The sequence below is a fragment of the Antechinus flavipes genome, chromosome 1, assembly GCF_016432865.1.
Source record: "Antechinus flavipes isolate AdamAnt ecotype Samford, QLD, Australia chromosome 1, AdamAnt_v2, whole genome shotgun sequence".
Taxonomy (NCBI): domain Eukaryota; kingdom Metazoa; phylum Chordata; class Mammalia; order Dasyuromorphia; family Dasyuridae; genus Antechinus; species Antechinus flavipes.
Window position 1 is genome coordinate 424511335 of NC_067398.1, and position 25547 is coordinate 424536881.

General features: G+C 34.9%; 1 long non-coding RNA gene across 1 annotated transcript; it reads right to left on the reverse strand.

Moving 5' to 3' along the window:
- Positions 1–23035: 23035 nt before the first annotated feature.
- On the reverse strand, positions 23036–25489 carry LOC127562125 (uncharacterized). The gene is made up of 3 exons (XR_007953620.1): positions 25405–25489; positions 25169–25282; positions 23036–23578 (listed from the first exon to the last, which is right to left on the reverse strand). It is a non-coding gene; the product is annotated as an uncharacterized LOC127562125 (long non-coding RNA).
- Positions 25490–25547: the final 58 nt, after the last annotated feature.

Sequence of the window (25547 nt, forward strand, 5' to 3'; positions counted from 1 at the left end):
CATTTCTCTGATCAATAATGATTTGGAACACCTTTTCATATTGGTAGAAATGAGGCCTCATTTCCAAAAATATGTAGAGAATTAACTAATTTATAAGAAATGAAGCCATTCCCCAACTGATAAACGATCAAAGGATATGAACAGACAATTTGCAAATGAAGAAATTGAAATTATTTCTAGCCAAATTGTGGTATAGGAATAATATGGAATATTATTGTTTGGTAAGAAATGATCAACAGGATGATTTCAGAAAGGCCTGGAGAGATATCAGCAAACTGATGCTGAGTGAAATGAGCAGGACCAGGAGATCATTAAATACTTCAACAACAATACTATATGATGATCAATTCTGATGGACCTAGCCATCTTCAGCAATAAGATGAACCAAATCAGTTCTAATGGAACAGTAATGAACTGAACCAGCTACGCCAGCGAAAGAACTCTAGGAGATGACTAAGAACCATTACAGCAAATTCCCAATCCCTATATTTTTGCCCGCCTGCATTTTTTATTTCCTTCACAGACTAACTGGAAAATATTTCGGAGTCTGATTTTTTTTTTTTATACAGCAAAATAATGGTTTGGAAATGTATGCTTATTTTGTATTTAATTTATACTCTAATATATTTAACATGCATTAGTCATTCTGCCATCTAGGGGAAGGGATGGGGGAAAAGAGGGGAAAAATGAGAACAAAAGGTTTGGCAATTGTCAATGCAGTTAAATTACCCATGTATATAACTTGTAAATAAAAAGCTATATTAAATAAAAAAGAAAATGAGGCCTTAATCAGAACCTTTAACTGTAAAGATGTTTTCCCAGGTTATTCCTAGAAAACACATTCTTGAAATAGAGACTTAGACACATAATTGAAATAAAGGACTAGAGCACAATCCATTCTGCTTCAGTAGAAGTTAAAAAAAAAAAAAAAAAAAGACAGTGGTAGAAATCATGAGTTCAGACAAAGCAAAAGAAAAAATAAAAGTAATTCAAAGAGATAATCAGGTAAACTACAGTTTTAATAAGATATAAATAATAAAGTAATAAAAATTAAAGCAAGTTCTCTGAAAAAGGTCTCATTTCTCTCTCTCTTTTTTTTTTTTTAATAACTTTTCATTGATAGAACTCACGCCAGGGTAATTTTTTACAACATTATCCCTTGCATTCACTTCTGTTCTGATTTTTCCCCTCCCTCCTTCCACCCCCTCCCCCAGATGGCAAGCAATCCTTTACAAGTTGAATAGGTTACAGTATATCCTGGATACAATATATGTGTGCAGAACCGAACAGTTTTCTTGTTGCACAGGGAGAATTGAATTCAGAAGGTATAAATAATCTGGGAAGAAAAACAAAAATGCAAGCAGTTTATATTCATTTCCCAGTGTTCTTTCTTTGGGTGTAGCTGCTTTTGCCCATCTTTGATCAATTGAAACTGAATTAGCTTTCTTTATCGAAGAGATCCACTTCCATCAGAATACATCCTCAAACAGTATCATTGTTGAGGTATATAATGATCTCCTGGTTCTGCTCATTTCACTTAGCATCAGTTCATGTAAGTCTCGCCACTCCTCTCTGTATTCATCCTGCTGGTCATTCCTTACAGAACAATAATATTCCATAATGTTCATATACCACAATTTACTCAACCATTCTCCAATTGATGGGCATCCATTCATTTCCCAGCTTCTAGCCACTACAAACAAGGCTGCCACAAACATTTTGGCACATACAGGTCCCTTTCCCTTCTTTAGTATCTCTTTGTGGCATAAGCTCAGTACAAACACTGCTGGATCAGCAGGATGAATACAGAGGGGACTGGCGAGACTTACATGAACTGATGCTGAGTGAAATGAGCAGAACCAGGAGATCATTATACACTTCGACAACGATATTGTATGAGGACATATTTTGATGGAAGTGGATTTCTTTGACAAAGAGACCTGAGTTTCAATTGATAAATGACGGACAAAAGCAGCTACACCCAAAGAAAGAACACTGGGAAACAAATGTGAACTATCTGCATTTTTGTTTTTCTTCCCGGGTTATTTATACCTTCTGAATCCAATTCTCCCTGTGCAACAAGAGAACTGTTCGGTTCTGCAAACATATATTGTATCTAGGATATACTGCAACATATCCAACATATAAAGGACTGCTTGCCATCTAGGGGAGGGGGTGGAGGGAGGGAGGGAAAAAAAAATCGGAACAGAAACGAGTGTCAATATAAAGTAATTATTTAATAAAAATTAAATTTAAAAAAAAAAAGAAACACTGCTGGATCAAAGGGTATGCACAGTTTGATAACTTTTTGAGCATAGTTCCAAATTGCTCTCCAGAATGGCTGGATGTGTTCACAATTCCATCAACAATGTATCAGTGTCCCTGTTTTCCCACATCCCCTCCAACATTCCACATTATCTTTCCCTGTCACTCTAGCCAATCTGACAGGTATGTAATGGTATCTCAGAGTTGTCTTAATTTGCATTTCTCTGATTAATAATGATTTGGAGCATATTTTCATATGTCTATAAATAGTTTAAATTTCTTCATCTGAGAATTGTCTGTTCATATCCTTTGACCATTTATCAATTGGAGAACGGTTTGATTTCTTATAAATTAGAGTCAATTCTCTATATATTTTAGAAATGAGGCCTTTATCAGAACCTTTGATTGTAAAAATGTTTTCCCAGTTTATTGTTTCCCTTCTAATCTTGTCTGCATTTGTTTTGTTTGTACAAAACCTTTTCAATTTGATATAGTCAAAATTTTCTATTTTGTGGTCAATAGTGATCTCTAGTTCTTCTTTGGTCATAAATTCCTCCCTCTTCCACAGGTCTGAGTGGTAAACTATCCTATGCTCTTCCAACTTATTTATAATCTCATTAATTATGCCTTGGTCATGAACTCTCATTTCTCAAGTAAATATTCAACTGAGTCAAATTCTTAAAAATGAGTCATTTCCTAATTGACAAGTGGTCAACATATATCAAAAAGTAATTTTCAGAGGAGGAAATTAAGAATTTCAGTAAATTTTTTCCCACTATTAATTAGAAAAATTCAAATAAAAAAAAAACCCTTAGATACTACCTTATACTTATCAAACTGGCAAATGCTGCAGGAGATGAGAGGAAATAGTTAGATTATGAAATGGTTCAACCATTGTAAAGAACAATTTGGAATTATGCCCAAAAGGCTATCAGATTATGCATACCCTTTGAGCCTTCCTGATGCCTTCATTAAGAAAGAAGGACAAAAAGTCCTTTGAGCCAACAATGCCACTAACAGGCTTAGATCACAAAGCGATCAAAGGAAGTAGAAAAGGACTTATATATACAAAATATTGGGTTTTTTTTTGTTTTTTTAACTTTTATTTTTTTATTTTTTTAAAATATTTTATTTTATTTTTATTTAATAATAACTTTATATTGACAGAATCCATGCCAGGGTAATTTTTTTTTACAACATTATCCCTTGCACTCGCTTCTGTTCCTATTTTTCCCCTCCCTCCCTCCACCCCCTCCCCGAGATGGCAAGCAGTCCTTTACATGTTGAATAGGTTACAGTATATCCTAGATATAATATATGTGTGGAGACTTCCGGTTAAGATGGCGGAGAGGAGGCTCACAGCTGCATAAGCTCCGCGCTTTCTCTCACTATCCACTTCATTACAAGCCTCTGAATCAATGCTTGACTGAAAAAAACCCACATATAGTTACCAAGAGAAGCCATCCTTGAGATTCGCCAAGAAAGGTCTGTCTTTACTGGAGGGCTGGGACGGTTTTAGATTGGGTGCAGGCGGTGGGCAGCGGCAGTGAGAACACAGGAGCAGACGGGAGAGGAGGTGGGGAGTGATCGCAGCCGTCTCTGTGGGAAGAGCTTCGCTACAGGTTTGGATACTTTGCTCCGGCAGCAAGTCAGCAGCCCAGCAGAGAAGCTAAAAACACCGAGGGTGAAGAATACAACCCCAAACAGCTGGAGTCTCTCGGGACCTGGCCGTCCCCCCTTCCCCCCACACAGTGACTCAGCACGCTCTGGGATCTCAGAGCGCAGGCGCAGCACAGTCGGGCTAGTGCCTCACTGCTGCCCCCCGCAGTCTGTAGAGGAAGCTCGATAACATACCCAGCCCCTCCCCCAAAGAAAGTCTCCAGTTTTTTCTGTTTTTCTTTGCTAGTTTGTCTCTGATTATTAGACAGAATGAGCAAGAAGCTGAAGAGGACTTTAACCCTTGACAGCTTCTATACAGATAGAGAGCAGACTCTAAATCCTGAGGGGACTAAAAACAGACAGTCCCCAGGTGAATCCCCAAAGGAGGAGATCATCTGTTCCTCAGCACAAATGAACCTCATAGAAGTGATTAAAAAGGCTCTCACAAGGGAGCTAGAAGAAAAATGGGAAAAGGAGAGGGAGGCTTGGCAAAAGAGCCTGGAGAAGTCAGTTAAAGAGAGAGTGGATAAAGAAATAAAATCCTTGAAAAATAGGATTGGTGAACTGGAAACAGAAAATAGCTCTCTAAAAAACAAAACTGGCGAAATGGAAAAAAAAATTCCACAGAACAAAAGAATTCAATTGGACAATTAGAAAAAGATCTTAAAAAAAGTGAGTGAAGAAAACACCTCACTGAAAATCAGAATTGAACAAGTGGAATTGAATGACTCGAGGAGACAAGAAGAATCAGTCAAGCAAATCCAAAAAAATCAAACAATGGAAAAGGATGTGAAATACCTTCTGGGGAAGACAACAGACCTGGAAAACAGATCCAGGAGAGACAATCTGAGAATCATTGGACTTCCAGAAAAGAATGATGAAAAAAAGAGCCTGGACACTATTTTCTAGGAAATTATCAAAGAGAACTGCCCAGAAGTCATAGGAACAGAGGAAAAAATAAACATTGAAAGGATTCATCGATCACCCACTGAAAGGGATCCTAAAATCAAAACACCAAGGAATATAGTGGCCAAATGCCAGAACCCTCAGATGAAGGAAAAAATATTGCAAGCGGCTAGAAAAACCCAATTCAAGTATCAAGGAGTCACAATAAGGATCACCCAGGATCTGGCAGCATCCACATTAAAAGATCGAAGGACCTGGAATATGATATTCTGAAAGGCTAAGGAACTTGGTATGCAACCAAAAATAACTTACCCAATCTTTTTCCAGGGAAGAAGATGGACATTCAACGAAGTAAGCGAATTTCATCTATTTCTGATGAAAAAGCCAGAACTTAATAAAAAGTTTGATCTACAAATATAGAACTCAAGAGAAATCTAAAAAGGTAAAGATTAATCTTGGGAACTATATTTTGACTATATAGATGTATAAAGAATACATGTATACCTTGTTCTAAAAATTGATGTGGAAAGGACATTGTACCAGATATAATATATGTGTGCAGAACCGAACAGTTTTCTTGTTGCACAAGGAGAATTGGATGCAGAAGGTATAAATAACCTGGGAAGAAAAACAAAAATGCAAGCAGTTTATAGTCTTTTCCCAGTGTTCTTTCTTTGGGTGTAGCTGCTTCTGTCCATCCTTGATCAATTGAAACTGAATTAGCTCTCTTTATCGAAGAGATCCACTTCCATCAGAATACATCCTAAAACATTATCGTTGTTGAGGTATATAATGATCTCCTGGTTCTGCTCATTTCACTTAGCATCAGTTCATGTAAGTCTCACCAGTCCTCCCTGTATTCATCCTGCTGATCATTCCTTACAGAACAATAATATTCCATAACATTCATATACCACAATTTACTCAGCCATTCTCCAATTGATGGGCATCCATTCATTTTCCAGTTTCTAGCCACTACAAATAGGGCTGCTACAAACATTTTGGCACATACAGGTCCCTTTCCCTTCTTTAGTATTTCTTTGGGATATAAGCCCAATAGAAACACTGCTGGATCAAAGGGTATGCACAATTTGAAAATTTTGGGGGCATAATTCCAGATTGCTCTCCAGAATGGTTGGATTTGTTCATAACTCCACCAACAATGCATTAGTGTCCCAGTTTTCCCGCATCCCCTCCAACATTCATCATTATTTTTTCCTGTCATCTTAGCCAATCTGACAGGTGTGTAGTGGTATCTCAGAGTTGTCTTAATTTGCATTTCTTTGATCAATAATGATTTGGAACACTCTTTCATATGAGTGGTAATAGTTTCAATTTCATCCTCTGAAAATTGTCTGTTCATATCCTTTGACCATTTATCAATTGGAGAATGGCTTGATTTCTTATAAATTTGAGTCACTTCTCTATATATTTTGGAAATGAGGCCTTTATCAGAACCTTTAACTGTGAAGATGTTTTCCCAGTTTGTTGCTTCCCTTCTAATCTTGTTTGCATTAGTTTTGTTTGTACAAAGGCTTTTTAATTTGATGTAATCAAAATTTTCTATTTTGTGATCAGTAATGGTCTCTAGTTCATCTTTGGTCACAAATTTCTTTCTCCTCCACAAGTCTGAGAGATAATCTATCCTATGTTCCTCTAATTTATTTATAATCTCGTTCTTTATGCCTAGGTCATGGACCCATTTTGATCTTATCTTAGTATATGGTGTTAAATATAGGTCCATGCCTAATTTCTACCAAACTAATTTCCAGTTATCCCAGCAGTTTTTATCAAATAATGAATTCTTATCCCAAAAGTTCGGATCTTTGGGTTTATCAAACACTAGATTGCTATAGTTGACTATTCTGTCTTGTGAACCTAACCTTTTCCACTGATCAACTAATCTATTTCTTAGCCAATACCAAATGGTTTTGGTGACTGCTGCTTTATAATATAATTTTAGATCAGGTACAGCTAGGCCACCTTCATTTGATTTTTTTTTTCATTAATTCCCTTGAGATTCTCAACTTTTTATTGTTCCATATGAATTTTGTTATTTTTTCTAGATCATTAAAATATTTTCTGGGAAGTCTGATTGGTATAGCACTAAATAAATAGATTAGTGTAGGGAGTATTGTATCTTTATTATATTCACTCGGCCCATCCAAGAGCACTTAATATTTTTCCAATTATTTAAGTCTGAATTTATTTGTGTGGAAAATTTTTTGTAATTTTGCTCATATAATTCCTGACTTTCCTTTGGTAGATAGATTCCCAAATATTTTATGCTATCAACAGTTATTCTGAATGGAATTTCTCTTTGTATCTCTTGCTGTTGGATTTTGTTGGTGATGTATAAAAATGCTGAGGATTTATGGGGATTTATTTTGTAGCCAGCTACTTTGCTAAAAAAGATGAATTATTTCTAATAGCTTTTTAGTAGATTTTCTGGGATTCTCTAGGTATACTATCATATCATTTGCAACGAGTGATATTTTGGTTTCCTCATTGCCTACTCTAATTCCTTTAATCTCTTTCTTGACTCTTATTGCAGAGGCTAGTGTTTCTAATACATTAGTGAATAATAATGGTGATAGTGGGCAACCTTGTTTTACTCCAGATTTTACTGGGAAAGGTTCCAGTTTTTCCCCATTGCATATGATGCTTACTGAAGGTTTTAAATATATGCTCCTGACTCTTTTAAGGAAAAGTGTTTAAAATATTGATATCAGTTTTTATGGTAGCAAAGAACTGGAAATTGAGGTGATGCTTCTCATTTGAAAAATGGCTGTATATGGAGCATATGATTGTGATGAAATATTATTTTGTTATAAGAAATGATAAAAAGTGGGATAGTTTCGGGGGAAAAATCACAAAACCTATATAAACTGATGCAAAATGAATTGAGAGGAGTGTGAAATGAAGTGTGTACAGTAATGGAAATGTTGTAACAATGATCAGCTGTGAAAGACTTGGCTACTCTTATCAAATAAATGATCCAGGAAAATTCCAAAAGACTCATAATGAAGAAATACCTGCAATGTCCAATAGGGAATTGATGGATTCTGATTTACTTTTTTGATATATATTTTTCATGCTTCCCCCACTTTATTTTTGATTATACAATTAATGTGTAAGTATCCACACGATTTATATCATTTTACTTGTCTTTTATGAGGTCCTAAGTGGCTGGGTGAGCATTGTTAGAGATATCCTGAAGTATGGAAAATATTATAATACTCTCTGAGACAAGCAAGCTCAGCCTTACAGTCCTACACCTGGTGGAAGTCTTTGGAGGCCCTCTTACCATATCTAAATAGAAAGTTGAGTTGTGAAGGAATATACCAGAGGTCAAATTTCCCCTATAAGTCTGCTTATGGCCTATGCTAGCTTTGCTGAATTTGTGTGTGTGTGTGTGTGTGTGTGTCTGTGTGTGTCTGTGTGTGTCTGTGTGTGTCTGTGTGTGTCTGTATCTGTGTGTTAGTCCTTGATGGCATTCTGCCTCATAGTGTTTTTGTTCTCACCCTCTCCTCTCATGCTTTCTCATGTCTTTTTCTTTGTTATAGCTAATTAATTCTTTTAGAATTTTAAATCCCTTTCAGAATTTATCCTGCTAGTCAATGACATACTCCCACTTATGGCATTTTTCTTTTCTCCCGATTAATAGTGAGTTCCATTGGGGAACTTGTTGTTAAAAACCCCTTTCTTTGCTAATTATATACTCTTCTGAATTTATTTCATATTTACCACTCCTAGTATCTATTTTGCCTCTTCATTTTGTCTGTAACCTCTTCTAATAAATAAACATACCTTTTGGCAAAGAGAATGCTATGTGAATTCTTTACATATACCTTGCACCTCGAGCCTTGTATTTTGAAATAGCAGTTGCTCCCCTAAATCCACAATCTTCACAATCATTAGAGGGGGATGTTGGAAGGAGAAATAACATTTGCAACATTTTTTTAAGTTAAAAGTAAATATTAAATTTTGGGGAAAAATTTTAAAAAGGAGTCCAGGTGTAGGACTGTAAGGCTGAGCTTGCTTGTCTCAGAGAGTATTATAATATTTTCCATACTTCAGGATATCTCTAACAATGCTCACCCAGCCACTTAGGACCTCATAAAAGACAAGTAAAATGATATAAATCGTGTGGATACTTACACATTAATTGTATAATCAAAAATAAAGTGGGGGAAGCATGAAAAATATATATCAAAAAAGTAAATCAGAATCCATCAATTCCCTGTTGGACATTGCAGGTATATATATATATATATACACACACACACACATAAAACGTTTGAACGACTGTATTTTCAAAAAAAATCTTTTCTTATTAGGTTTTAGTGGTTTTGATTCTGATTTCTTAGTAATTTTATGCCTGCATTCTGGCTAATTGCTGTATAGTATAGTTTTCTTTTCTTTGATTTAGATTTTGGCTAAGACATTTCTGAGACTTTTCCTTTAATGATTCCTCTCAATAGCTAATTAGTGTATTCTCTCTCTCTCTCTCTCTCTCTCTCTCCTGACAAACTCCATCATCCCTTTGGTTGCTACAAACATCATTTCCTGCATTCTCATAAGCATGTCCTTTGCCAGGAGGAAATCTAATAAACTATGTGTTAATATTGTAGATAAAAGTAAGAGGAAACATTTCCTTCAAAATTTTTGGTAATCTTGAGTATTGAATTGGATTAAGTACATGACTAACTCAAACAACTGAATATTGTTTGATACTGAACAATAATGTTCACTATGAACACTGAAAAATTTCACCTAAAAAGCAGTTTATGAATATATAGATAAGTAGCTTTTGTTAAGCACACATGATGATGATGAACTTCCAGGTCAGTTTCAAATAGGTATCATTGAAATGGAAAACACTGAACCTTATTAAGTTTTGTAGATTCTTTTTTTTTTTTTTTTTTTTTTTTTTTAATTTTTTTATTTAATAATTACATTATATTTACACTCATTTCTGTTCCGATTTTTTTTTCCCCTCCCTCCCTCCACCCCCTCCCCTAGATGGCAAGCAGTCCTTTATATGTTGGATATGTTGCAGTATATCCTAGATACAATATATGTTTGCAGAACCGAACAGTTCTCTTGTTGCATAGGGAGAATTGGATTCAGAAGGTATAAATAATCCGGGAAGAGAAACAAAAATGCAGATAGTTCACATTCGTTTCCCAGTGTTCTTTCTTTGGGTGTAGCTGCTTTTGTCCGTCATTTATCAATTGAAACTCAGGTCTCTTTGTCAAAGAAATCCACTTCCATCAAAATATGTCCTCATACAATATTGTTGTCGAAGTGTATAATGATCTCCTGGTTCTGCTCATTTCACTTAGCATCAGTTCATGTAGGTCTCTCCAAGCCTCTCTGTATTCATCCTGCTGGTCATTTCTTACAGAACAATAATATTCCATAACATTCATATACCACAATTTACCCAGCCATTCTCCAATTGATGGGCATCCATTCATTTTCCAGTTTCTAGCCACTACAAACAGGGCTGCTACAAACATTTTGGCACATACAGGTCCCTTTCCCTTCTTTAGTATTTCTTTGGGATATAAGCCCAATAGAAACACTGCTGGATCAAAGGATATGCACATTTTGATAATTTTTTGGGCATAATTCCAGATTGCTCTCCAGAATGGTTGGATTCGTTCACAACTCCACCAACAATGCATTAGTGTCCCAGTTTTCCCGCATCCCCTCCAACATTCATCATTATTTTTTCCTGTCATCTTAGCCAATCTGACAGGTGTGTAGTGGTATCTCAGAGTTGTCTTAATTTGCATTTCTCTGATCAATAATGATTTGGAACACTCTTTCATATGAGTGGTAATAGTTTCAATCTCATCCTCTGAAAATTGTCTGTTCATATCCTTTGACCATTTATCAATTGGAGAATGGCTTGATTTCTTATAAATTTGAGTCAGTTCTCTATATATTTTGGAAATGAGTCCTTTATCAGAACCTTTAACTGTGAAAATGTTTTCCCAGTTTGTCGCTTCCCTTCTAATCTTGTTTGCATTAGTTTTATTTGTACAAAGGCTTTTTAATTTGATGTAATCGAAATTTTCTATTCTGTGATCAGTAATGGTCTCTAGTTCATCTTTGGTCACAAATTTCTTTCTCCTCCACAAGTCTGAGAGATAAACTATTCTATGTTCCTCTAATTTATTTATAGTCTCGTTCTTTATGCCTAGGTCATAGACCCATTTTGATCTTATCTTGGTATATGGTGTTAAGTGTGGGTCCATGCCTAATTTCTGCCATACTAATTTCCAATTATCCCAGCAGTTTTTATCAAATAATGAATTCTTTTCCCAGAAGTTAGGGGCTTTGGGTTTGTCAAACACTAGATTGCTATAGTTGACTATTCTGTCTTGTGAGCCTAGCCTTTTCCACTGATCCACTAATCTATTTCTTAGCCAATACCAAATGGTTTTGGTGACTGCTGCTTTATAATATAATTTTAGATCAGGTACAGCTAGGCCACCTTCATTTGATTTTTTTTTCATTAATTCCCTTGAGATTCTCGACTTTTTATTGTTCCATATGAATTTTGTTGTTATTTTTTCTAGATCAATAAAATATTTTCTTGGAAGTCTGATTGGTATAGCACTAAATAAATAGATTAGTTTAGGGAGTATTGTCATCTTTATTATGTTCGCTCGGCCGATCCAAGAGCACTTAATATTTTTCCAATTATTTAAGTCTGACTTTATTTGTGTGGAGACTTTTTTATAATTTTGCTCATATAATTCCTGACTTTCCTTTGGTAGATAGATTCCCAAATATTTTATGGTATCAACAGTTATTCTGAATGGAATTTCTCTTTGTATCTCTTGCTGTTGGGTTTTGTTGGTGATGTATAAAAATGCTGAGGATTTATGGGGATTTATTTTGTAGCCAGCTACTTTGCTAAAATTATGAATTATTTCCAATAGCTTTTTGGTAGAATCTCTGGGGTTCTCTAGGTATACCATCATATCATCTGCAAAGAGTGATAGTTTGGTTTCCTCATTGCCTACTCTAATTCCTTTTATATCTTTCTCGACTCTTATTGCCGAGGCTAGTGTTTCTAATACGATATTAAATAATAATGGTGATAGTGGGCAACCTTGCTTCACTCCAGATCTTACTGGGAAAGGTTCCAGTTTTTCCCCATTGCATATGATGCTTACTGATGGTTTTAAATATATGCTCCTGGCTATTTTAAGGAAAAGTCCATTTATTCCTATGCTCTCAAGTGTTTTTATTAGGAATGGATGTTGGATTTTATCAAATGCTTTTTCTGCATCTATTGAGATGATCATGTGGTTTTTGTTTGTTTGGTTATTGATATAGTCAATTATGTTAATAGTTTTCCTAATATTGAACCAGCCCTGCATTCCTGGTATAAATCCTACTTGGTCATAGTGTATTATCCTGGTGACAATTTTCTGTAATCTTTTTGCTAATATTTTATTTAAGATTTTAGCATCAATATTCATTAGGGAGATTGGTCTATAATTTTCTTTCTCTGTTTTCAGCCTACCTGGCTTAGGTATCAGTACCATATCTGTGTCATAAAAGGAGTTTGGTAGGACTCCTTCAATCCCTATTTTTTCAAATAGTTTATATAACATTGGAGTTAATTGTTCTTTAAATGTTTGGTAGAATTCACATGTAAATCCATCTGGTCCTGGGGATTTTTTCTTAGGGAGTTGATTGATAGTTTGTTCTATTTCTTTTTCTGAGATGGGACTGTTTAGGATATTTACTTCTTCCTCTGTTAGTTTGGGCAAGCTGTATTTTTGGAGGTATTTTTCTATTTCATTTAAGTTGTCGAATTTATTGGCATAAAGTTGGGCAAAGTAACTCCTAATTATTGCTCTAATTTCCTCTTCGTTAGTGGTGAGTTCTCCCTTTTCATTTTTAAGACTATCAATTTGATTTTCCTCTTTCCTTTTTTTAATCAGATTTACTAAGGGTTTGTCTATTTTGTTGGTTTTTTCATAGAACCAACTCTTAGTTTTATTAATCAATTCAATAGTTTTTTTACTTTCAATTTTATTGATCTCACCTTTTACTTTTAGAATTTCAAGTTTAGTGTTTGACTGGGGGTTTTTAATTTGTTCCTTTTCTAGCATTTTTAATTGCAAACCCAATTCATTGACCTTCTCTTTCTCTATTTTATACAAATAGGCCTCTAGAGATATGAAATTTCCCCTTATTACCGCTTTGGCTGCATCCCATACATTTTGGTATGATGTCTCATTATTATCGTTTTCTTGGGTGAAGTTATTAATTATGTCTATGATTTGCTGTTTCACCCAATCATTCTTTAGTATGAGATTATTTAGTTTCCAATTATTTTTTGGTCTACTTCCCCCTGCTTTTTTGTTGAATGTAATTTTCATTGCATCGTGGTCTGAAAAGGATGCATTTACTATTTCTGCCTTACTACATTTGAGTTTGAGGTTTTTATGTCCTAATATATGGTCAATTTTTGTATAGGTTCCATGAACTGCTGAAAAGAAAGTGTATTCCTTTCTGTCTCCATTACATTTTCTCCAGAGATCTATCATATCTAGCTTTTCTAGTATTCTGTTTACCTCTTTGACTTCTTTCTTATTTATTTTCTGGTTTGATTTATCTAATTCTGAGAGTGCAAGGTTAAGATCTCCCACTATTATAGTTTTACTGTCTATTTCTTCTTGCAGCTCTCTTAGTTTCTCTTTTAAGAATTTAGATGCTACCCCACTTGGTGCATATATGTTTAATATAGATAGTGCTTCATTATCCATGCTACCCTTTAGCAAGATATAGTGTCCTTCCTTATCTCTTTTAATTAGGTCAATTTTTGCTTTAGCTTGATCTGAGATCAGGATGGCTACCCCTGCTTTTTTGACTTCACCTGAAGCATAGTAGATTTTGCTCCAACCTTTCACCTTTAACCTGCATGTATCTCCCCGCTTCAGGTGTGTTTCCTGTAAACAACATATTGTAGGATTCTGGCTTTTAATCCATTCTGCTAACCGCTTTCTCTTTATGGGGGAGTTTACCCCGTTCACGTTTATGGTTAGAATGACCAATTCTGTATTACTTGCCATCTTGTTAACCCCGGTTTATGCTTTCCTCCCTTCTTTCCCCTTTCCCCCCCTTCCAAGTATTAAGCTTGTGAGCACCCCTTGCTTCTCACAGCCCTCCCTTTTTAGTATCCCTCCCCCCTCCTTAGAGTTCCTCCCCCTATCTTACCCCTTTCCCTCCCAGTTCCCGTATTCCCTTCCCCTTAGCTTATTCCTTCCCTTTCCACTTTTCCTTCTCACTTTTCAATGAGATGGGAGAAGTTTCACCATAGATTGAATATGTCTTAAGATTTTTCACTTAAAGCCAATTCTGAAGGCAGTAAGATACCCACTATATTCATCCCCCTCCATTCTTTCTCTCAGATATAATAGGTTTCCTATGCCTCTTCATGAGATGTACTACCCCCACTTTACCCTTTTTCTGGTACAATGTCCTTTCCACATCAATTTCTAGAACAAGGTATACATGTATTCTTTATACATCTATATAGTCAAAATATAGTTCCCAAGATTAATCTTTACCTTTTTAGATTTCTCTTGAGTTCTATATTTGTAGATCAAACTTTTTGTTAAGTTCTGGTTTTTTCATCAGAAATAGATGAAATTCGCTTACTTCGTTGAATGTCCATCTTCTTCCCTGGAAAAAGATGCTCATTCTCGCTGGGTAAGTTATTTTTGGTTGCATACCAAGTTCCTTAGCCTTTCGGAATATCATATTCCAGGCCCTTCGATCTTTTAATGTGGATGCTGCCAGATCCTGGGTGATCCTTATTGTGGCTCCTTGATACTTGAATTGGGTTTTTCTAGCCGCTTGCAATATTTTTTCTTTCACCTGAGGGTTCTGGCATTTGGCCACTATATTCCTTGGTGTTTTGATTTTAGGATCCCTTTCAGTGGGTGATCGATGAATCCTTTCAATGTTTATTTTTTCCTCTGTTCCTATGACTTCTGGGCAGTTCTCTTTGATAATTTCCTGGAAGACAGTGTCCAGGCTCTTTTTTTCATCATGTTTTTCTGGGAGTCCAATGATTCTCAGATTGTCTCTCCTGGATCTGTTTTCCAGGTCTGTTGTCTTCCCCAGAAGGTATTTCACATTTTTCTCCATTGTTTGATTTTTTTGGATTTGCTTGACTGATTCTTCTTGTCTCCTCGAGTCATTCAATTCCACTTGTTCAATTCTGATTTTCAGTGAAGTATTCTCTTCACTCACTTTTTTAAAATCTTTCTCTAATTGTCCAATTGAGTTCTTAATTGAGTTCTTTTGTTCTGTGGAATTTTTTTCCATTTCGCCAATTTTGTTTTTTAGAGAGCTGTTTTCTGTTTCCAGTTCACTAATCCTATTTTTCAAGGATTTTACTTCTTTATCCACTCTCTCTTTAACTTTCTCCAGGCTCTTTTGCCAAGCCTCCCTCTCCTTTTCCCAAGCCTCCCTCTCCTTTTGCCAAGCCTCACTCTGCTTTCCCCATTTTTCTTCTAGCTCCCTTGTGAGAGCCTTTTTAATCACTTCTATGAGGTTCATCTGTGCTGAGGAACAGATGATTTCCTCCTTTGGGGAATCACCTGGGGACTGCCTGTTTTTAGTCTCCTCAGGATTTAGAGTCTGCTCTCTATCTGTATAGAAGCTGTCAAGGGTTAAAGTCCTCTTCAGCTTCTTGCTCATTCTGTCTATTAATCAGAGATAAACTACCAAAGAAAAACAGAAAAAACTGGAGTCTTTCTTTGGGGGGGGGGGCTGGGTGTGTTATCGAGCTTCCTCTACAGACTGCAGGTGGCAGCAGTGAGGCACTAGCAGGACTGTGCTGCGCCTGCGCTCTGAGATCCCAAAGCGTGCTGAGTCACTGAGGGGGGGAAGGGGGGGGGGGCAGGTCCTGAGAGACTCCAGCTGTTTGCGGTTGTATTCTTCACCCCCGGTGTTTTTAGCTTCTCTGCTGGGCTGTTGACTTGCTGCCGGAGGAAATTATCCAAACCTGTAGCGAAGCTCTCCCCGCAGAAACGGCTACGATCACTCTCCACCCCCTCTCCAGTCTGCTCCCGTGCTCTCACTGCTGCTGCCCGCCGCCTGCGCCCGATCTAAAACCGCCCCAGCCCTCCAGTAAAGACAGACCTTTCTTGGCGGATCTCAAGGATGGCTTCTCTTGGTAACTATTTGTGGGTTTTTTTCAGTCAAGCATTGATTCAGAGGCTTGTAATGAAGTGGATAGTGAGAGAAAGCGCGGAGCTTATGCAACTGTGAGCCTCCTCTCCGCCATCTTAACCGGAAGAAGTTTTGTAGATTCTAAAAACCTATCTTAGAAATCCTAATATTACTGTTATTTCTGTATGGAATAAAATATATTGACAATTCTTTTTATTCTTTAGTTCTCAAAATATATACTGAGTATCTACTAATGGCAAAGCCTCATGCTATACGTAGTAGAGGATATAAAAGTGACAATGCAGCCTTATTTATGAATTTTAAAATTCAGCAAGCAGAATGAGAGAGATAGAGCAACAGTCTGAAGCAGAATATGTGTCCAAATTGAGGTTTGGAGGCTATAGAGACCATATCCAAATACATAGAATAATTCTTTGAATAAATAAATGAATTAAAATGTACTGTCAAAGACGGTAAGGATTCTGACATGTTGAAATGAAGAAGGAAGACTTTTTTGAATGGGGTAAAATAATGATAAAAGTTATGGAAGCAGGAGATAATGACAGTAGTAATGAGTATTCTAGTGTTAAGAAGCAAAGAGTGCATAATTATCATTAAAGATTAGAAATAAGACTAAAACCTTGTGTTGGGTCATTGTCTTGAAGGGTAGATTAAAGAAATTAGATTTAAATCGGTAGATAATGGTAAGATGTTCAAGGTTTTTGAGCAATTGATTAATATGGAAGAAAGTTTTGCTTTAGAAAGATTAAACTGACAATGGAATTTATGAAAGATTAAAAGGAAGAAGATAGATTTTTCTACTGTAATGATAGTATAAATAGAAAGGGAGACAAACATAGAAGAGATATAATGGTAGAACTAGAAGGATTTGCCAGTTAAATGATAATGAGAGGGAAGGGAGAGGGAAAAGTCAAAAATTATATCTAGTCTCGCTAGTCTACCGAAATGAGAAAATAGCTTTCCTCTAGCCAAGAAAGAAAGACTTAGAAAGACAATCTTAAAAAAATAAGATAAATAATTTTGTTTAAAATATAGTCACTTAGGGATAATCTGTTGCAAAAAAAGCCCATAAGTGAAGACATTTAAAGTGAATGAAAATAGTCTAAAGAATGTAAAAAGAAAAGAGAAAAAGACCCAAATATATAAGCTTGAGAACAACATAAACCTAAGATTTGAGGATAGAGAAAATTAGACTCTTATGACAAGTCACATGATCACCAAAATGCTAATAGTTGTGTTTAACATAAATATCCTACTGCAACAAACTCAAAAAATGAAGTAATATGTCAAAATATTTAATATGATAAAATGCACCAACAAAAAGACAAAGACTTTTAACTCAAAGTAAAGTTCTCTAGTATAACAACAGTAATCCAAAGCTAAAACTCCCATTTGCCATAAAATTCCTTTGGTTGCATATAGGACATACAGCCAGTTAGACTTATTTGAGATAGGAGCTCATGAGAGCTCCTATCTCATTGCCACATAACATTGACTGACTTTGAAACTTGCTTATTGACATTATAAAGAGACAGACCGTATTTATTCTGCCCAGCTATATAGTTTGGGAATATCAGGTGGTAAATACCAGCACAGCTTCCTTTCCTAGGACTTAGGGCTATGGAAATCAAGCTCTGGCTAATATTCCCCCAATCAAGTTTGAATAAGACAAAGAAGTTATGGCCCCGAAACCCCCAATTTGAAGGTACCAAACCTATTGACCCACAAGGGTGTATACTTGATACATTTTCTTGCTGAAAACAGAAGGAAGAGAGAATAGATAATGAAGAAGGAAATAGAAAAAGTCAGAAAAAGATAATATACAAAACTAATATTAAAATAAAAACAAAATTTAAAAAATGAAGTAGAATACAAGGAAGAATTTTTAAAAAGTCAATACAATGACTAGATTCCAAGAAAAGATAACCAAAGAGTCCCAATAAATCAATTATTGCAAAATAAGAAATTCTGCAATGGTTCAAAAATAATACTTTTAAAAGAAGATATTAGAATGGAAATCAAGAAGTCTAAAAGACAAGATAAATAAAATGAGTGATTGAACTAATACTTAAGAATATGTTTATATTTAAGTTTCAAAAGTATGAATGATGGATTTGTTAGTCAAAAATATGTAAGGAAAATATATTGCAGAAGGCAAGTGAATATAATAACTTCTAAAGAACATAATTTATATACAAAACAAAGTCAAAGACTTTGAAAATACAATGCATAGAAATAATTTAAGGATCATTGCTATCTCAAGAAAAAGAAATTAAAAGCCTGAATATTATGCTTCAGAAAAAAAAGTTTTAAAAATACTTAGAAATTTAGAAGAGAAGACAATATTTATTTGCTATCTACAGAGCATCAAAACACCAACAAAGAAAGTATTCATCTTTAAAATCATAAAGCACATAGTGATTAATTTTCAGTTTTCCAAATGACATTCTGTAAACAGCCAGGATAAAAAAAAAACATAACATATGAAGATATGTACATTTAAATAGCTCAGAATTACTTTGTATTTGTAAGACATCAGAAGTGAGAATGGAATATAATATTCTAAAATTAAATGGAATGTGTTCTATAAAAACTGAGTCTAATTATCAATGAAAGATACAAGATAAATAAGAAATAATTAATTAGGATATGTAATAAAATCAAGAGGGGGTAGAAAAGATTTACATTAATGTAAGGGATTTTAGTTAGGCCTTAAAGGAAGCAAGGAAGGTTAATAAATCAAAAAGAGAAGAGTGGATATCCCAGATATAAAGACAGAGAAAATGCCTTAAGCCAAGAGAGAGTCTTATTTACAGAATAGCTAGGAAGTCAATGTCACTGGATTGAAAAGTATGTATTGGAGAGTAGGGTATAATAAGCCAGAAAAGGTAGGAGAAAAGGTATTAAGGACTTTGAATGCCAAATAGAGCATTTTTGATCTTGAAGTCAATAAGGAAACAAAGAACTAGGAGAGAATGTATCCCAGAAATCTAGAGAAAAGAGAACATCAGAGAGGAGAGTGATCAACAGTATCAAAGGCTGAAGTCAAGTCAAGGAAAAAGAAGATTGAGAAAATGCCAGTGAATCTGGCAACCATGCCATCATTAGTAACTTTGAAGAGGGCAATTTTGGTGGAATGGAAAGGTAAGAAGCTGGATTATAAGGCATTAAGAAAAAGTGGGAGCAGAAATAGTAGAAGCTCTTATTGTTTACAACTTTTTTTAGGTGTTTAGCTATAACAGGCAAAAGAGAGAGATGATGATTAATGGTGATGAAAGATCAAATGATTTTTCTTTTCAAGATAATTTTTATTACTTGGTTTTAAAGTCCTTTTAAAGCTTTTGCAAGTACTCTTTTTAGCCTTGTGACTACTTTTTATTGTTCTTTAAAATGTTTGAAGTAAAAAAAAAAAAGTTTTGATTTCACTGCCTTCTGAGTTTCAACTTTGACCTTTTCTATCACATAGTAACTATCTGTGTTTGGATGCTTTCTCCTTCACTATTCTTTTAGTGGCTTAATTTTTGACTATTTGCTTTATGTTAGAGTCTGTTCAAGTACTGAGGTATGAGGGTTAATATTTCAAGCTTCAGTTTCTTCATACTTTTGTTTTCTGAATTTTGTCTTGAAGTCTGATCTCAGATACTCCTCTCCACCCCGAGCCACAACCAGGTCTTTCACTCCAAATGGTCTTACTCCTTGTAGTTTTTTCATCAGCTGTAAGCTTCAGCTCATCTGTTTGCCCTGGAGCCAACATCAGGGACTATACTCTTCTATGAATGGTCTCAGACATTAGGTCCCTACCCTTCATATATCATACTCGTCAGTATGTGCTCATTCATCATTAACCACAGCCATGGTATCTGCGACCATGTTCTGAACCACTATCTTCCCCAAATATTTGAATTGGTTCTTTTTGTAGTGTGAAGATTCTTGAAGTTAAGGCTGCCAACTATATAGTTGTCTCCAGGACTTTTGTTTGTTGATTTGTTTGCTCAGAAACATCTGTATTTCCACTAAGTCAGACCACTACTTGGGGAGGTCAGATCTTTCCTACTACCTTTCCAAAATGTCTTAAGTGGGACAAGTGCTTTACTCTGACTTTTTAAAAAAATAATATTTTTTAAACATTACAAATGTACAATCATGTAAACATTTCCAGATCGTCACTTTTTTGCAAGAAGCTTCAAACAAAAATTAAAAAAAGAAAGTAAGTGAAAAATAATATGCTTCAGTCTGTATTCAGACAACATCAGTTCTTTTCTGGAAGTGGATAATATTTTTCAAGATTCCTTTGGAATTGTCCTAAATCATTGTGTTGCTGATTATATCTCTTATTCACAGTTGTTCATCATCCAGTATTGCTGTTCCTGGATACAATGGTGTCCTGCTTCTGTTCATGATATTTTGTATCAGTTCATGTAAGCCTTTCTAGATGCTGTTTTTTTTTTTCCTGAAATCATTCTGCTTATAATTTCTTTTAGCACAAAAACATAACAATCATATGCCATAACTTATTCAGTAATTCTCCAAGTAATGGGCATCCCCTTAATTTCCAAATCTTTATCTTGATTGTAATTATTTCTGTTTTCTAAAGTTTACTTTGAAAAATCATTTTAAATCATTGAGGGATGATGGGATTTGAGAGTAAGATAATTTCTTGACTTATTCTGTCATCTTCCCCAAATCCTCTCACCAATAAAAATATCTATCTCTATAAAAATTTGATAAACATTTTATACTGGCATATTGGTAGAATCATTGGTGAATATATAAGAAGAGAATAAGCAAACTTTCTGTTTTCTACCATAAATTACATCTTTAGCATTATACAATTTACTGCTATAAATAGCAAATATAAACATGTTAATATTTATTTTTGATTATGATTTAAAACCAAAAATATCCATTGGGATTCCTAATCTGGAGATTGTGAATATTTTTTGATATATAAGTATTTTATTTTATGTATTTCTGACAAGGAGTTCTTAGGCTTCACTAGCCTATTAAAGTACCTATTGAAAAAAAAAAGTTAGGACCCTATTGTATTACCTGCATTAAAATTAATTGTAACCCTAATCACTTTCCTATGACTTAAGATCCTTTCTGTTTAAGATCACAATAAAAAATGGAGTTTTTTAAAATAGTAGTGAGATAGTGCTTAAATGTGCTAAACTTCCCCAGAATTAACCTTAAGTCACTATATGAATGATGGTTAGAACATTTATTTATTAAACAATAATTACTTAAACTGACCATTACATTAAAAACTTGATTATTTCCATGATCAATATTTTGTAGGGTCAAATTATATAATTTTTATGCCATATAAACTAAACAGTAATTATAATGTACATGAAATACTAGGATTAGCAATGGCTTTAATAAATATTTGGTGAAGAATTCCTTCATTGATTAAATAAAACAAACAAAAAGGCTAGCCACCTTGAAATAATCTGATTGGTTAAACATAGTTTTATCATCAGTTTGGATAAGTTCACTTTTTTCTCCATGTGCTCAGACTAAAACTTGTAAAGAAACTACATACACTTTCAATTGCTGACATATTGTGAACACCATTTACTGCCATGGATTCCTTCAAAGCAGTAAATAAAATAAACGTTCTCTTTGCATGATCCTTAATCATATTGTTTAACATGTTTTTTTCAAAGCACAAAGTTTTCATTGGCTGGAATCAGAGCTTTTCTTTGTATGAATCATCCTGGAGGTAGTAATTAGGACTTTAAATGCTTATTTTTATATAGCACGAGGCTCCAAAAATGTGCCTTTGCCTCAGAGAACCATTTCCTAAGGGTTACCATATGATCAGAGTGTGTAGCAGATGTTCTCAAACAGGATATGTCAACCTTTTTAAGCCTGAAGAGACCTGTGGTAGCTATGGCAGATAAACCCTATTGGATTTCTAGATTAAGCAGTTGGATATAGGAAACTGCTTTCTGTTAAGTGGTCCACAAGGCTTTGAATTAGGTGTGCTTTTGCTCTCCCAACTACTGGCCCTGAAAGCAAAGCAACACACAGATCCTGATTCATGTAAGAAGTCCTAGGAGTGATACTTTTACAATTTAAAGGAAACAATTAGAGACAAGGCTATAGATTATATTGGAACTCAATCATTTTTTGTTTTAATGTAAAGTATGCACAATGCATAATAGACAAAAATGTAAAAATATCCCTCCTTCTTAGAGAACATTGTGCTTGGGGAAAATCATGTGACATTTCAGTATCCATGAAATTGCACTGTGAGTTGTCTTTCTTGCTAAAAGTGGGGCAGGAGGTGCTGAGAAGACAAGTCCTTTGAAACATGTGTAAAACAGAAATCATTAGGCTGACAGTGAACTGAAATCCTTCCTGATGGAATGCTGGCATGTGCACTCATTGAAGGTGCCTGTTTATATGTTTCATTAACAGCTCCTATAGGAAGTAAAAGCAAGCTTATGTTTCAAAGAGAAACTGTAAAGTTCTGACCATGAGGTTACTTTATAGATTTAAGCATATCAGTCATCTCAATATTGTAATGGTGGCAGGGGAAGAAGAGGAAGAAAAAATTCTGATATAATATGAAAACATACTTATTTGAAAATCAAATTGAAACCTATAATCTGCAAGAAAGTGATTAAATTCTAGATTTAGAAGGGACTTTCTAGGTCAAATAACCAAACCTAGCTGTTTTACAAATGAAGAAGCTGAGGCTCAGAGAAGTTAAATCCTTTGACTAAAATTATATATCTAATAAATGACAGAGCAGGAATCTGAATCCAGGCACTTTGACTCCAAAGACAAAATTCTTCCCACTGAGACATGCATGTTAACTCCTCAGTTGTTTTGTACCTTTGTTGTTTTGTTTTTTGTTTTAAGCTCCAGTACCTCTTGCTGGGACCACTTGCTTTCAGGGACTCTGTTGTCTGCGACATCAGAGCAGTTGATCTGAACCTGCTGCTCCATGCTAGAATCAACCAATGGAACTTATGACTCAAGAGTTCTTTAATTAAATATTTTAAGGCTCTTAGTAAAGCTTTCCTTTGGCATTTCTTTTTTGAAATTCTATCTCCTCTCTTCATCAACCTAGTGACTTTCTTAGTCTCTCAATTCTTCTTTACCAACATCCTCATTATCATATATTTTTAGCCACAGGAGGAATAAGATGGACTGTTACAGAGTGTGGCCCAAGTTGCTATCTGCTACCCTCTCCTAACTTGGATATACTTCACTAATTTTTTGCAAAGCCGTGGTTAGAGTTCCCTAGGATAATAAAAGAATCATAACGTAAAAATCACTATAATTCCCAGCTTTGCTACACATTCAGTGTGGTGTCCCCATTGTGCAGTACTCCCATGACCTTTCCCATACTCTGCTTTTCTTTATCCAGAAATCTTCTACTTGTTTTCTCTTGCTTACATCTGTCTAATAGTATTTATTCTTCAACTCCAGTTTTTACCATTGACATTTTCTGTGGAGATGAGAAAGGCACTTCATTTTCTTCTTGCTCTATTCCCTAAAAGCAAGACATGATATTCTTAAGTTTTTGAGTTTTGAGTATCAACCCCTCATTTACCATTATCAGACTGACCTCAGCTTGCTGGAATTCTTAGGTCCAGCAGCAATTTAACTACATAGCTCAATAAAGGATTATGCGAACTGAGAACATCATGATTCTTTGGACTTTTGAAATACTATTAATCGTAATCAGGGATAAAATAGGTAAAATAAAACAATAAGAAAATAGTTACAAACAATACAGAATTATTTGCTATTCACCCTTATTCTTTTGTTTAAATGTATAGGGAATTATAATCTTTCATATCCCCAAGAAAATCATAAAGGAGGGGAAAGGACACACATGTGCAAAAATGTTTGTAGCAATTCCTCTGGTGGTAGCAAAGAATTGAAAAAGCAAAAAAGTTATCAAACTGTGCATACCCTTTGATGCAGCAGTGTTACTACTGGGCTTACATCCCAAAGAAATACTAAAGAAGTGAAAGGGACCTGTATGTGTGAAAAAGTTTGTGGCAGCCCTGTTTGTAGTGGCTAGAAACTAGAAAATGAATGGATGCCCATCAATTGAAGAATGGTTGGGTTTGTGGTATGTGACTGTTATGGAATATTATTGTTCTGTAAGAAATAACCAGCAGGATGAATACAGAGAGGCTTGGAGAGACTTACATGAACTGATGCTAAGTGAAATGAGCAGAACCAGGAGATCATTATATACTTCAACAACAATACTATATGATGATCAATTCTGATGGATATGGCCATCTTCAACAATGAGAAGATCTAATTCAGTTGCAGTTGATCAATGATGGGCAGAAGCAGCTACACCCAAAGAAAGAACACTGGGAAATGAGTGTAAACTGTTTGCATTTTTGTTTTTCTTCCCGGGTTATTTTTACCTTCTGAATCCAATTTTTCCTGTGCAACAAGAAAACTGTTTGGTTCTGCACACATATATTGTATCTAGGATATACTATAATATATCTAACATGTATAAGACTGCTTGCCATCTCGGGGAGGGGGTGGAGGGAGGGAAGGGAAAATTCGGAACAGAAGCATATGTTCTGTCAATAAAAAGTTACAATATAAATAAATAAATAAATAGAAATTAGGGGAAAAAAAAGCAGTGGATGCCCATCAATTGGGGAATGGCTGAATAAGTTGTGGTTCATGAAGATAATGAAATATTATTGTTCAATTAAAAAAATGAACAAGCTGATTACAAAAAGGGTTGGAAAGATTTATATGAACTGATGCTGGGTGAAACAAACAGAACCAGAAATATATTGTACACAATTACAGCAAGAATGTGTGATGATCAACTATGAAAGGCTTGATTCTTCTCAGAGGTTCAGTGATCCAAAGCAATCTCAATAGACTTTGGACAGAAAATGCCATATGCAGCCAGAAAAAAGATCTAAGAAGACCGAACATAAATTAACACATACTATATTCATTTCTTTTTTCTGTTTTTTTATCTCTTCCATCATTTTCCCCTTTTGCTATGATTTTTCTTTCCCAACATCATTCATAAAGCATTTTGTATTAAAAATAAATAAACTTACTACAATAAAAACTAAATCTTTCATACCTCCTCACTCTCAGGAAAAAAATCCTTCTGTCAAAATATGTCCTTCGAGTCATCAAATTTATAGTTCCTTTTGCTTATCAGGAATGTAGTTTTCTTTGGAAAATCCATCTCTTCCTATTCAGAAGAAAGCAGTCTATTGTGACATTCAAAAGGTAGTCACTGAACAAGTTAGAAAATCTAAATTTAAGTCCCACTTCTGTCACTAATCAGATATTTTCTCTGAACAACTAACTTACCACCTCTGTACTTCAGTTTCTTTTTCTGTAAACTGAGAAGATTGGACTAGACCTTTCAAACATTTAAGAAATATTCATAACACCTAGAGTTAAAAAAAAAGAAAAGATTAGCATTATCAAAAAGAATAGCTAATATTAACAAA